This window comes from Mesoplodon mirus, assembly GCF_964341445.2.
Source record: "Mesoplodon mirus genome assembly, chromosome: 19".
In the NCBI taxonomy this organism is placed as follows: domain Eukaryota; kingdom Metazoa; phylum Chordata; class Mammalia; order Artiodactyla; family Ziphiidae; genus Mesoplodon; species Mesoplodon mirus.
In genome coordinates, this window is record NC_138995.1 from 63,428,913 (window position 1) to 63,441,357 (window position 12,445).

At 51.5% G+C, this 12,445-nt stretch overlaps 1 long non-coding RNA gene across 1 annotated transcript; it reads right to left on the reverse strand.

Moving 5' to 3' along the window:
* Positions 1-8,176: 8,176 nt before the first annotated feature.
* LOC309794516 lies at positions 8,177-11,655 on the reverse strand. Its single transcript, XR_014292115.1, has 3 exons — positions 11,556-11,655; positions 8,915-9,004; positions 8,177-8,268 (listed from the first exon to the last, which is right to left on the reverse strand). It is a non-coding gene; the product is annotated as an uncharacterized lncRNA (long non-coding RNA).
* Between the last annotated feature and the right edge of the window lie 790 nt (positions 11,656-12,445).

Below are 12,445 nucleotides of genomic sequence, written 5' to 3' on the forward strand. Positions count from 1 at the left end.
AGAAAATGCGTTAACAATCGGTGGATCTGGATGACCTTTGTACTCTTTTTATAAAGTCGTTGATTCTCACACTAATTCCTAATAAGAAAACCTCTTCAGAAGTCCTCCCTGGGACTATTGCAGGCACTAACAGGAAAGGTGTTCTTGCGAGCATCCTGCGCCTGTGCCTCACCTGACCTCTACCCGCGGCCCCCCTGATTTCCCATCAGGGCCCTCCAAACTCCCCTCCCACCTGTTAAGAATCCCAGAGACGGAGCAGACTCCTCATTGGCTAAGGTTGCGTCACGTGTCCAGCCCGGAACCAATCAAAGGGAACCCTGGCATTGCCGGCTCTGATTGGTCAGGGGCATAGATGGAGCTGGTCTGAGGATGGGATCAGACACATCCAAAGTGCGTGGAGGCAGATGGTCCCCCCCAAAATCAAGTGTTTTAGCAAAAGAACGAGGAATGGTATCCAGGTGGACAAAGCCACAGCTGCCTGCCTCAGCAGGGACCGTTCCCTAATTCATTCCTTCATTTAATCAGCCCACGTGTGTACAGTGCCTACCGCTGGTTACATCTGTTCTACCAGGGGGGTATGTCATTGAACAACAGAACAGGCTCCTACCCCTTCAGAATGCACAAACAAATACAAGGTATGCTCTCGGGTAGCAATAATTATCTGACAAATATTCAGCAAGGCAGGGGCTTGGGGCAAAAGTGAGCAAGGGAGGCTTCATGGAGGAGGTGACATTGGAGCAGAGGCAGGAATTAGGTAAGAGGAGGAAGCAAGAAAGAGGGCAGCATCTTCAAGGAAAACCATCCTTCACAGGATGGGGCCACATCCTTGGGGGGACAAGGGGCACCTGGCCACCCAAGGGTCTCTGCTGTGCAGAGAGGGTGGTGGAAGTACCTGACCTCTGAGAACCCAGGAGCCTCTGGTCAAAGGGAGGACACAGGCAGGCTCACCATGGGACAGATCGGCAGGACTCTGAATGACAGTCTTCCCTTCATTCCAGTGGACTTCTTCCGCGGCTCACCAGGGTTCTCAGGAAGCAGGGCTGAGAGAGGAGGAAAGAGGTATGAGGCCACCTTGCCCTCTGAGGCTTGAGAAACTCAGTACTAATAAGACCTTCATCATTAAACCACTGACAAGAACTAACATGTGTTGAGTATTTGCTATGTGCCAGGTACGCATTTAAGTATTTTACACATCATAGCTAAATTGAGATGGCTACTATCATCATCCCACTTTAGAGATGAGGAAACCAAGGCAAAGAGGTTAGGACACTTGCTGGAGGTTGCCCAGCAGCACCTGCAAACATGCATTAAGTTGCGTCCCGAAGGCCCACAGGGAACAGAGAGGGAATGTCAGTGAGTGAAGCGGCTGGGGTAGGACAATAGGGGGCTCTGGAGAGGGTGGCACCCTGGGGAGCCCGTGTCCAGGAGGAAGGGACGGCTGATATGCAGCTGCCGGTGGGGATGCCTCTGCAGGAAATTGTCTAGTTTCCCCACAGAAGACAGATGTCTTGATTTAGAGTGAAATCTCCTGATATTTTAAAGCTACCAACAAATCCAGATATTTTCTTAGAAACTCCTACTCTCCTGCTGGGAATAGAAATCGGTCTCTCTATGGAGGACCATTCAGTCAACCTGTCAAAATTACAAATGTACACCCCTTTGATGCATCCATTTCAATTTTTAAACACATTATCATGGTTATACTCCCCTGTGTGCCATACGGCCCAACTATAATCCTACCACTACTTGTCATTCTCTCAAAGATTGGGAATAACCCAAATGGCCACCTGTACGAACCAGGTTAAATAAATTAGAACACAGGACAGACAGACCATGGAATGCCAGGCAGCTGGAACACAAATGGGCATGTTGTGGATAAGGGTCCCCAAGATGGACAGGGGACACAGGGCTTAAGGTCAAAGACCCCGAGGCCAAACGCTTCAAATCCCAGCATGAGCTAATCATTCATCCTTGTCACCCCTCAGATTTCCCATCTGCAAAATGGGGCAATCTCTGTCCTTACCTCACAGAGTTGTGAAACATGAGTGATTGGATGCTTGGAAAGCATTGGGACTGTGACTGGAAGATACCAAGTGCCAGATCAGAATTAAATGAAACAAGACAAAATAGGAACTGGCAGTGGCATATACAGTACACACAGTACATCAGACATAAATACATAGTAACAGATACATACACATGCTTGTCTGTATGAGTGAGCATAGAACATTCTGGAAGATTGGACAAGAAGCTGGAAAGTAGCTACCTCTGGTAAGGGAGTAGGTAGCTAAAAAAGTGGCCTGTACCTTGTTTTGTATGATGGTTACACACAGCTATAGATGTGATGAAATACAAGTAAAAACACACATGGATTGTGCCAATATCCATGGGCTAGTTTTGATGTTGTGGTATCATCGTATAAAATACAGATACTGGGGGACATGGGATGAAGTGTCCATGGAACTTCTATGTACTATTACGGCAACTTCTTGTGAATATAAAATTATCGCAAAGTAAGATGTTTCAGAAAGGAAGCATCACAACAAAACCAACAGCCCTCACTCATGTGTCCAAGCTACCAGCAGGATCCATAGGCTTCACAGGAATCACCCCACTCCTGCCAACCCTCTCTGCCAACTCCTTGTGTCAGGCCATCTTCATCTTCCACCTGAATGACCCTGCAATTCCTGACTTGGCAACTGGATGCAGGGCCAGTCCAGGCAGGTATCTGGGCCACAAAATGGAGCCCAGATTGATTCCAGTTCCCAAGAGACACCCTTGAAGACTCTGAGCAGCGGAGAGACAGGGCCCACTGACATGAGGGGATGTCAGGGAGGTTCCATCCTGGGTGCCGCTCAGGGCCCTCCCTTCCCAGGAAGAGCAACTAGGAGATATTTGAGGTTGGGATCAGTCTTCAGGGTCAACCTGTCCTCATCAGCCTTACCCTGGAGGCTCTCCCAATTCCCACCTGCCCACAGGTTTCCACCCGACGTGTGTCTCACCTCCTTTCTCCGGCGGCTTGGTCTGCACCTCCTCCGTTTCCTGGCCCTCGACGGTGCTGAGAGGTAGCATCGTGACCCCACAGGTGCTCCCTATGGACAGGAGACCAGAGCAGTCAGTGCCTGGGCTGGGGACCCAGATGGCCCGGCTGTGAACCCCAGCACCGCTCTCAGGTGTCGGTGGACTCAGACACCTCCATCCCCTCCCCAAGTCTCCAGGTCCCCAACATCCAAGGGGAGTGTTGGCAATGCCTGCCTCCTAGACCTGCTTCCAAGGCCCAGTGTGTGATTTGGGGAGAGTGATTGCCATGGTGCCCCTTTAAGGAAAAGAAGAAATATTATGACACAGAGTGCTGGGAATCATAGGTGAAGGTCACTTAACTGGGTATCAAAAGGGCCTCTGGAGTCTGGCGTACAGCAGGCACTCAATAAGTGCACCTCATGGTCAGCATTCCCAGTGCTGTATTTCAGGGCTGTCCTAAGGCTATAAGGCAGCTTAACCAAGTGATTCAGACCAGGACATCATTTCCCTGACCTCGGGGGCCCCATTCTGGTACAGGATGCTTAAGTGACTGCCTCTCAGGACTGCTGTGAAGATGAGGGAGCCAGTCGACAGACACCTCACCACAGCCCCTGGGGAGGGGCCAGCACTGCAGCAAGGGTGCCTAGCAGCAGGCTCAGCTGTGGGGTCCTGGGACTCCGCCTCCACCCCAGCTTTACCCTGGGCAGGACTTGGGCCAGTGTGTCTGGAGGGTGCACTGGGGGGTTCCAGCCTGCCAGTCACTAGCCGAGAGATCTCAAGGATCAAGCTCGCCAGATTTTTTTTTTTTTTTTTGCGTTACGCGGGCCTCTCACTGTTGTGGACTCTCCCGTTGCGGAGCACAGGCTCCGGATGCGCAGGCTCAGCGGCCATGGCTCACGGGCCCAGCCGCTACGCAGCATGTGGGATCTTCCCAGACCAGGGCACGAAACCGTGTCCCCTGCATCAGCAGGCGGACTCTCAACCACTGCGCCACCAGGGAAGCCCTCGCCAGATTTAACAACAATATTACAACAAATACACAGCAAACTGAGATTTGAATTTGAGATAGGCAAATCGTATTTTAGCATGATAGGTCCCAATCACCACATGGTAAATGTCTACATAAAAATTATTTATTTAATATATGATGTTTAAGAATACCCAAGTCCCATGAAATATTTGGGACATAATTATACCCAAAGGTAATTCATTATTTGTCTGAAATTCAAATTTAAGTAAGCATCCTGTATTTTACCTGGCAAGCCCCATTTCAGAGGTTCTTTAACCTCTTGTGCTGTCAGCTTTCCTCTCCAGAAAAATGAGTAAAATTAATTATTAAACATGAAGATTAAATATGATTAAATACACACACATACATACACACTGACAACATACTATCTGGAAAATCAGAGTCAACACCTCTTCCTGTAAACCTTTTTAAGAAGCGTAAGATGCAATCACAGACTCTCATTCATAATCATGCAAATACAAGATGCATCAATTTGTGGGAACACCCAGCCAGATAGACACACACACACTGTTGGAAACACACATTTTCAGATGAACACTGAGGAAACCAGGGCATGACGACACAAGCACACCTGCAGACACACTCCAGGGAAACTCTGAGACCCCCGCTACTCAGGTGGGCAGGCCTGCTAGTTAGTACTGAATGCCCTCCTCACACAAAGTCCTGGACATACGTGCGCGCGCACACACACAAACACTCACACTCACACACACACACACCCTCCAGCCACCCACAAACGCAGACCCACAGGCTGAAATTACACATCACCCATTCCAACATAATTTCCCTCTGCCTACACCCAGGGCCCACGCTCATTCTCACCCAGGGCCCATACGCAGAGGCCGCCGCTCTAAGATAAGCGCCCCCAGCACACCCCCGGCCCCCACCCGCAGCCCGCAGGCGCACAGAAGCACTGGAGGCTCAAAACTTGTTTTCCAAGAGCCCTTTTCATCTGCTAACCTTCTCATGCGTCCGTAGTGAACCCCCAACCCATCTAGAGGGACTCCCCGCCCCTTCCGACCCCCCAAACTACCCTCTGGACTCTCCCCCAAATCATTTTCCTATGTTCTATTAAGCGAATTCGTTACCTGACCCCCTGATACCCAACTGACCTCTCTGGTGTGCAGAGCAAACCTATTCCTCCCGCCTCGTCCATCCAACTACAGAGTCCCCCGTCTGCCCGTCCTGCCCCCTAAAACCTCAGGACCAGGACCCGGGCTCCTCCTCCACCGGTCCTGGACGGAGTCCCCGCCACTCCTACTACTGACACCCCAGCCTCCCCTGTCCCCTCCACTCTTCCCTCCTCCCAGTGGCCAGAGAAATCCTCGGACCTGGAGTCGCCCCGCGGCTCACGAGGACCTGAGGATCCCGACCGCCCTCAGGGGAGACGCGGGTTCCTCAAGGGGCCCCACCGCGCGCACCATTGGGTCTCAGGTGCTCTCAGGCAGCAGCTCCTTCGCCCCACTCCCCAGAATTCACCCGCACATCCTCCCTGGGAGCGCCGCCCTCCCCGCGGAGACCCCGCGGCGCCATCCCGCCGCCCCCCGCCCCGCGCTGCGCCCCCGCCCGGATGGCGCAGATGCTTCAGAGCTGCAGCCGCGGGACTGACCTCCGGACCCGGGATCTGGCTGTGCCGCTGGGCAGGAGCGGGCGGGCTTGCTCAGTGCTTGTCCTTGGAGCCCGCGCAGCACTGGCTCCGAAGATGTCCAGGGAATCTGTGGACAAGCTCCGAGGAATGAACAGAGCTGAGTCGCTCAGCGTCACGCACCCCCCCAACCCCCAAACACTAGTCAGGTGGTTAAAACGGTCTCTGACACCAGCACAGGTTTCAGAGTGTTCCCTTCAATTTCTTTATTGGGGGAGGTCGGGGACCTCCTCATCCTCATTGGTTAGAGAAACCGATATAAAAGGTCGCCAATGGCACGTTTTAGGTGGAAGAGAATCAGTTGTTCAGGTAATAAGGGTAAGTAGTGTTTCTTAAACTTCTTACTGGAATATGAAGAAACACATGCCACACACATAGAAGCACATGTGTGCTGGACCCAAACACAAAATATCTTTTACACTGTGCATCACAGTCACAGCAGTTTGTTTTCCCCCTTCTAAATTTCTCACACTTTCACCCATATTGATTTCAGTCTGGCATCTATTCAAAGCAAGATCAGTCACCTTCGTTGTCAAGGATGTCATGGTGAACAGTTTAGCCTTTGTGCACCATCAGGTCTGTGTCACAGCTACTGGACTTTGCAGGAAAGCAGCCCAGACTCTACCTAAGGATGGACGTGGCTGTGCTAATGAGCCCTTATTCACACTACAGGCTGTGGGCTGGATGGCCAGGGTCTGCCCACTCCTGACCTAGAGAATTTTCTATGCCAGCTCCTGCAGTAGATGAAGCCAAGCTGCCCTCTGGCAAAAGGGCAGTTTGAGCAGAAATGTGGACAGATACAATTTGTTGTTTTTCTTTTAAAAAAGAAATACTTTGTGAAGATATGGATCCTGAGAGTCGAAAGAGTGTAATATAAAAATAGCCATTGAGTCTTGATTATGTACAAAATTTGAAATAACAACCTTAAAATAAAAAAGCTCTCACCAAGCCCATATCCTCACTTTCTGGTGGCTACACTGTGTGATAATTCTGATAATATAAGATATTTAACCCAGTCCTGAGACAGAACCTTCTGTGACATGGCAATGTTCTGTATCTGCAGTGTCCAGTACGGTAGCCACTGGCCACATTTGGCCACTGAAACCTGCCCTGAGCGGCGGAGAAACCGTGTTTTGAATTTTTTTTAAGATTGATTCATTGATATTGAAGTAGACTCATGCAGTTAGTGGTTACTGTGCTGGAGGGAAGAAAATTATACCTGAATTCCTGCTCAAATGCAAGACACGGCATCAATTAGATGGTATTCCAGAGATCATAGCTACCCTGAATCTCATTGGGGGAGAAGGTAAAGAACAACAACATACGACAACAACAAAATCATTAGTATGTGGCAGGGTGTGACTCTGGTCTTCAAAACCACACTATATAAGAGAATATTCTATTTCTAAGGTGATATACACTGAGGAATATATACATACATATATAACATACATATTATATACATATAATATACATATTATACTTACAAGAGAAAACATACCAACAGAAAAATATTAACAGTTGGTGAATTTGGATGATCTTTGTACTGCTTTGCAAAATCTGTGACTCTTACATTCTTTTCTAATAAGATTTCTAGACAGTCCTCCCTGGGACTGGTGCAGGCACTAATAGGAAACGTGTTCTTGCGAGCATCCTGACCCTGAGCCTCCCCTGACCTCTCCCCGGGGCTCCCATGTTTCCCCATCAGGGCTGCTCCAAACTCCCCTCCCACCTGTTAAGAATCCCAGAGACAGAGCAGACACCTCATTGGCCAAGGTTGGGTCACGTGCCCAGCCTGGAACCCATCACGGGGAACCTTGGCACTGCTGGCTCTGATTGGTCAGGGGCATACCTGGAGCTGGTCTGAGGATGGGATCAGACCCATCCGAAGGGCATGGAGACAGGTGGTCCCCCAAGAAAAATCAAGGGTGTTAGTAGTAGAAGGAGGAATGGTGTCCAGGTGGACAAAGCCACAGGTGCCTACGCAGGAGGGACCCTTACGTAATTCATTCCCTCACTTAATCAGCCCATGTGTATACGGTGCCTAACGCTGGTTACATCTGTTCTAGGCAGGGGGATATGCCACTGAACAACAGAGGACGTTGCTGCTCCCCAGGAACCACTCTAGTAGGGAACACAGATGATGAACACACAGATACAGGTATGCTCTCAGGTAGCACTAATTACTCTGAAGAAAATTCAGGAAGGCAGGGGGTTAGAGAGAAATGGGGCAAAAGTGAGCAAGGGAGGCTTCATGGAGGAGGTGACATTGGAGCAGAGGCAGGAATTAGGAAAGAAAAGAAGGCAGGAAAGAGGGCAGCATCTTCAAGGAAAACTGTCCCCCACAGGATGGGACCACATCTGGGATGAGGGAGGGACAAGAGGCACACAGCCACCCAAGGGTCTCTGCTGGGCAAAGTAAGTTCCGGATCTCTCAGAACTCAGGAATCTGGTCAAAGAGAGGAAAAAAACAGGCTTACCACAGGACAGAACGGCAGGACTCTGAATAACATTGTTCCCTTCATTCTGATGGGCTTCTTTGGTGGATCATCAGGGTTCTCAGAAAGCAGGACTGAGGGAGGAGGAAAGAGGCATGAGGCCATCTTGCCCTCTGAGGCTTGAGAAACTCAGTAATAATAAAAATCTTCCTTATGAAACCACTGGCAAGAGCTAATATATGTGGAGTAGGTTCCTTGTGCCAGGCACGCATTTAAGTATTTTACACATCATAGCTTATTTGGTTGTTCATGATATCTCTCTGAGATGGCTACTCTCATCATCCCACTTTAGAGAAGAGGAAACCAAAGCACAGAGAAGTTAGGACACTTGTTGGAGGTTGCACAGCAGTGCCTGCAGACATGCATTAAAACGCAGCCCAAAGGTCCACAGGGAACAGACAGGGAATGCCAGTAGGTGAAGGGGCTGGGGTAAGACAACAGGGGTGTCCAGGCCACAAAAAGGAGCCCAAATTCATTCAGCTCCCAGGAGACACTGCTGTAGGCTCTGAACAGGGGAGAGACAGGACGCACTGACCTGAGGGGATGTCAGGGAGGTTCCATCCAGGGTGCCCCTCAGGGCCCTCCCTCCCCAGAAGGAGTCCGTGGGAGATATTTGGGGTTGGGATCAGTCTTCAGGGTCAACATTTCCCCATCAGCCTTACCCTGGAGACCCTCCCCACTCCCACCTGCCCACAGGTTTCCACCCCACGTGTGTCTCACCTCCTTTCTCCGGCGGCTTGGTCTGCACCTCCTCCGTTTCCTGGCCCTCGACGGTGCTGAGAGGTAGCATCGTGACCCCACAGGTGCTCCCTATGGACAGGAGACCAGAGCAGTCAGTGCCTGGGCTGGGGACCCAGATGGCCCGGCTGTGAACCCCAGCACCGCTCTCAGGTGTCGGATGGACTCAGGCAGCTCCAGCCCCTCCCCAAGTCTCCAGGTCCCCAACATCCAAGGGGAGTGTTGGCAATGCCTCCCTCTAGTGTTCTTCCAAGGCCCAGTGTGTGATTTGGGGAGAGCGATTGCCATGGTGCCTGGCAAGGGCAAGGGCAGAGACCGTGGGTCTGGGGTTTCTGATCCTTTAAGAAAAACAAGAAATAGGGCTTCCCTGGTGGCGCAGTGGTTGAGAGTCCGCCTGCTGATGCAGGGGACACGGGTTCGTGCCCCAGTCTGGGAGGATCCCACATGCCGTGGAGCGGCTGGGCCCGTGAGCCATGGCCGCTGAACCTGCGCGTCCGGAGCCTGTGCTCCACAATGGGAGAGGCCACAACAGTGAGAGGCCCGCGTACCGGAAAAAAATAATAATAAAATAAGAAATATTATGACACGAAGTGCTGGGCCCCTGAAAGTGAATGTCAGTTAATTGGATATCAAAAGGGCCTCTGGTGTCTGGCATATACAGCAGGCATTCAATAGGTGCACCTCATGGCCAGCATTCCCAGTGCTCTATCTCAGCCCGGTCCTAAGGCTACATTGCAGCTTGACCAAACGGTTCAGACCAGGACCTCTCTTCCCTGTCCTTGGGGGCCTCTTCTGGTACAGGATGATCAAGTGACTGCCTCTCAGGACTGCTGTGAAGACGAGGGGGGTGGTCCACAGACACCTCAGCACAGCCGCTGGGGAGAGCCAGCACTGCTGCAATGGTGCCTAGTAGCAGGCTCAGCTGTGGGGTCCTGGGACCCCGCCTCCACCCCAGCTTTACCCTCAGCGGGACTTGGGCCAGTGTGTCTGGAAGGTGCACTGGGGGGTTCCAGCCTGCCAGTCACTAGCCGAGAGATCTCAAGGATCAATCTCGCCAGATTTAACAACAACAAGATTACAAGAAATACACAGCAAACTGAGATTTGAATTTCAGATACACAAAACATTTTTTAGTATAAGTATGTTCAAACACTGCATAAAAATCATTTTTTATTTAGTTCTCTAAATTATGTTTAAGTATAGCCAAGTCCCATGAAATATTTGGGACATGCTTATACCCAAAGGTAATTCATTATTTGTCTAAAGTTCAAATTTAAGGAACCATCCTGTATTTTACCTGGCAAGCCCCGATTCAGGGGTTATTTAACCTCTTGTGCTGTCAGCTTTCCCCTCCATGAAAAGGAAGACTATAAATTATTCAACATGAGGATTAAATATGATTAAATACACACACATAGTCAGAACATATTATCTGGTAACTTAGAGTCAACACCTCTTCCTCTAAGCCTTTATAAGAAGCATGAGACCCATCACAGACCCTCACACATAATGGTGCAAATACAAGGTGCGTCAAAGAGCGGGAACACCCGGCCAGATAGACACACACACAAGTGTTAGAGACACACATTTTCAGATGAACACTGGGGAAACCAGGGCATAATGACACAAACACATCTGCAGACACACTCCAGGGAGACTCAGAGACCCCCGCCTCCCCCGTGGGCAGGCCTGCTTGTCAGTACTGAACGCCCTCCTCACAGGCAGTCCTGGACATGCACACGCACACACACACACACACACACACTCGGGGCACACACAACTGCAGACGCAGAAGCTGAAATTACACATCACCCTCTCCAACACAATTTCCCTCTGGCTGACATCCAGGGCCCATACCCAGTTTCACCCAGGGCCTAACCCCCCGAGGTTGCCCCTCAAAGATGCGCGCCCCAAACAGGCTCCCTGCCCCCACCCGCAACACGCAGGCGCACAGAAGCGCTGGCGGCTCAAAAGCTGTTTTCCAAAGGCCCTTCTCATCTGCAAACCCCTTATGCGTCTCAGCGAAGCCCCAAACACAACCGGAGGGGCTGCCCCCGCTCCTCATCCCTCAAACTACCCTCTGGACTCCCCGAAGGATCATTTTCCGATTTTCTACTTGGCCAGTTCGCTACCTGACCCCCTGATACCCGACCGGCCTCTCTGGTGTGCAGAGCAAACCTATTCCTCCCGCCTCGTCCATGCAACTACAGAGTCCCCCGTCTGCCCGTCCTGCCCCCTAAAACCTCAGGACCAGGACCCGGGCTCCTCTCCACCGGTCCTGGACGGAGTCCCCGCCACCCCTACTACTGACACCCCAGCCTCCCCTGTCCCCTCCACTCTTCCCTCCTCCCAGTGGCCAGAGAAATCCTCGGACCTGGAGTCGCCCCGCGGCTCACGAGGACCTGAGGATCCCGACCGCCCTCAGGGGAGACGCGGGTTCCTCAAGGGGCCCCACCGCGCGCACCATCGGGTCTCAAGGGCTCCTAGGCAGCAGCTCTTGCACCCCACTCCCCAGAATTCACCCGCGCATCCTCCCTGGGAGCGCCGCCCTCCCCGCGGAGACCCCGCGGCGCCATCCCGCCCCATGGCGCACACCCTTCGGAGCTGCAGCCTCGGGACTGACCTCCGGACCCGGGTTCTGGCTGGGCCGCTGGGCAGGAGCGGGCGGGCTTGCTCAGTGCTTGTCCTTGGCGCCCGCGCAGCGCTGGCTCCGGAGATGCCCGGGGACGCGGTGGACAAACTCGCGCGAATGAACAGGGCTGAGCTGCTCAGCGACAGGCACACCCCCCAGCCCCCGCCCGCAAACACAGTCAGGTGGTTAAAACCGTCTCTGACACCAGCACAGGCGTCAGAGTGTTCGCTGCGATTCCGTTAATAGCGGGGAGGGTCGGGGGCCTCTTCGTCTTCCTTCGTTAGGGAAAGCAATTTAGGAGGTCGCCCTGGGCAGGGTTTTAGTGGTTGAGAATTACTTGTGCAGGAAATAAGAATACGTAGTATTTCTAAACTTGTTCTTCGAACATGAACAAACACACGCCACACACGGAGGAACACATGTATGTAGCATGTGCCCTGGACTCAAACACAAAATATCTTTTACACTGTGCATCACAGTCCCAATAGTTCACGATTTTCCCTCCTTTTTCTAACCATTCTCACACCTCCACCCGTATTGATTTCAGTCTGGCGTCTATTCGAAGCAAGGTCAGTCACCTCTCTTGTCAAGGATGTCATGGCAAATACTTTAGAATTCTGGGCCATCGGGTCTGTGTAGCAGCTACTCCACTTCGCATGAACGCAGCCCAGACGTTAGGTAAGGAATGGGTGTACTTGTGGCGAGGAGCCCTCATTTCCACAACAGGCTGTGGCTGGATAACCAGAGTCTGCCCATCCCTGACCTAGAGAATTTTCTGTACCAGACCCTGGAGTAGTTAAAGCCAAGAAGTTCCTGTAAAAAGTGTTGTTTGGACAGAAATGTGAATATATATACTTTAAAAAAAGAAATACTTTATGGAA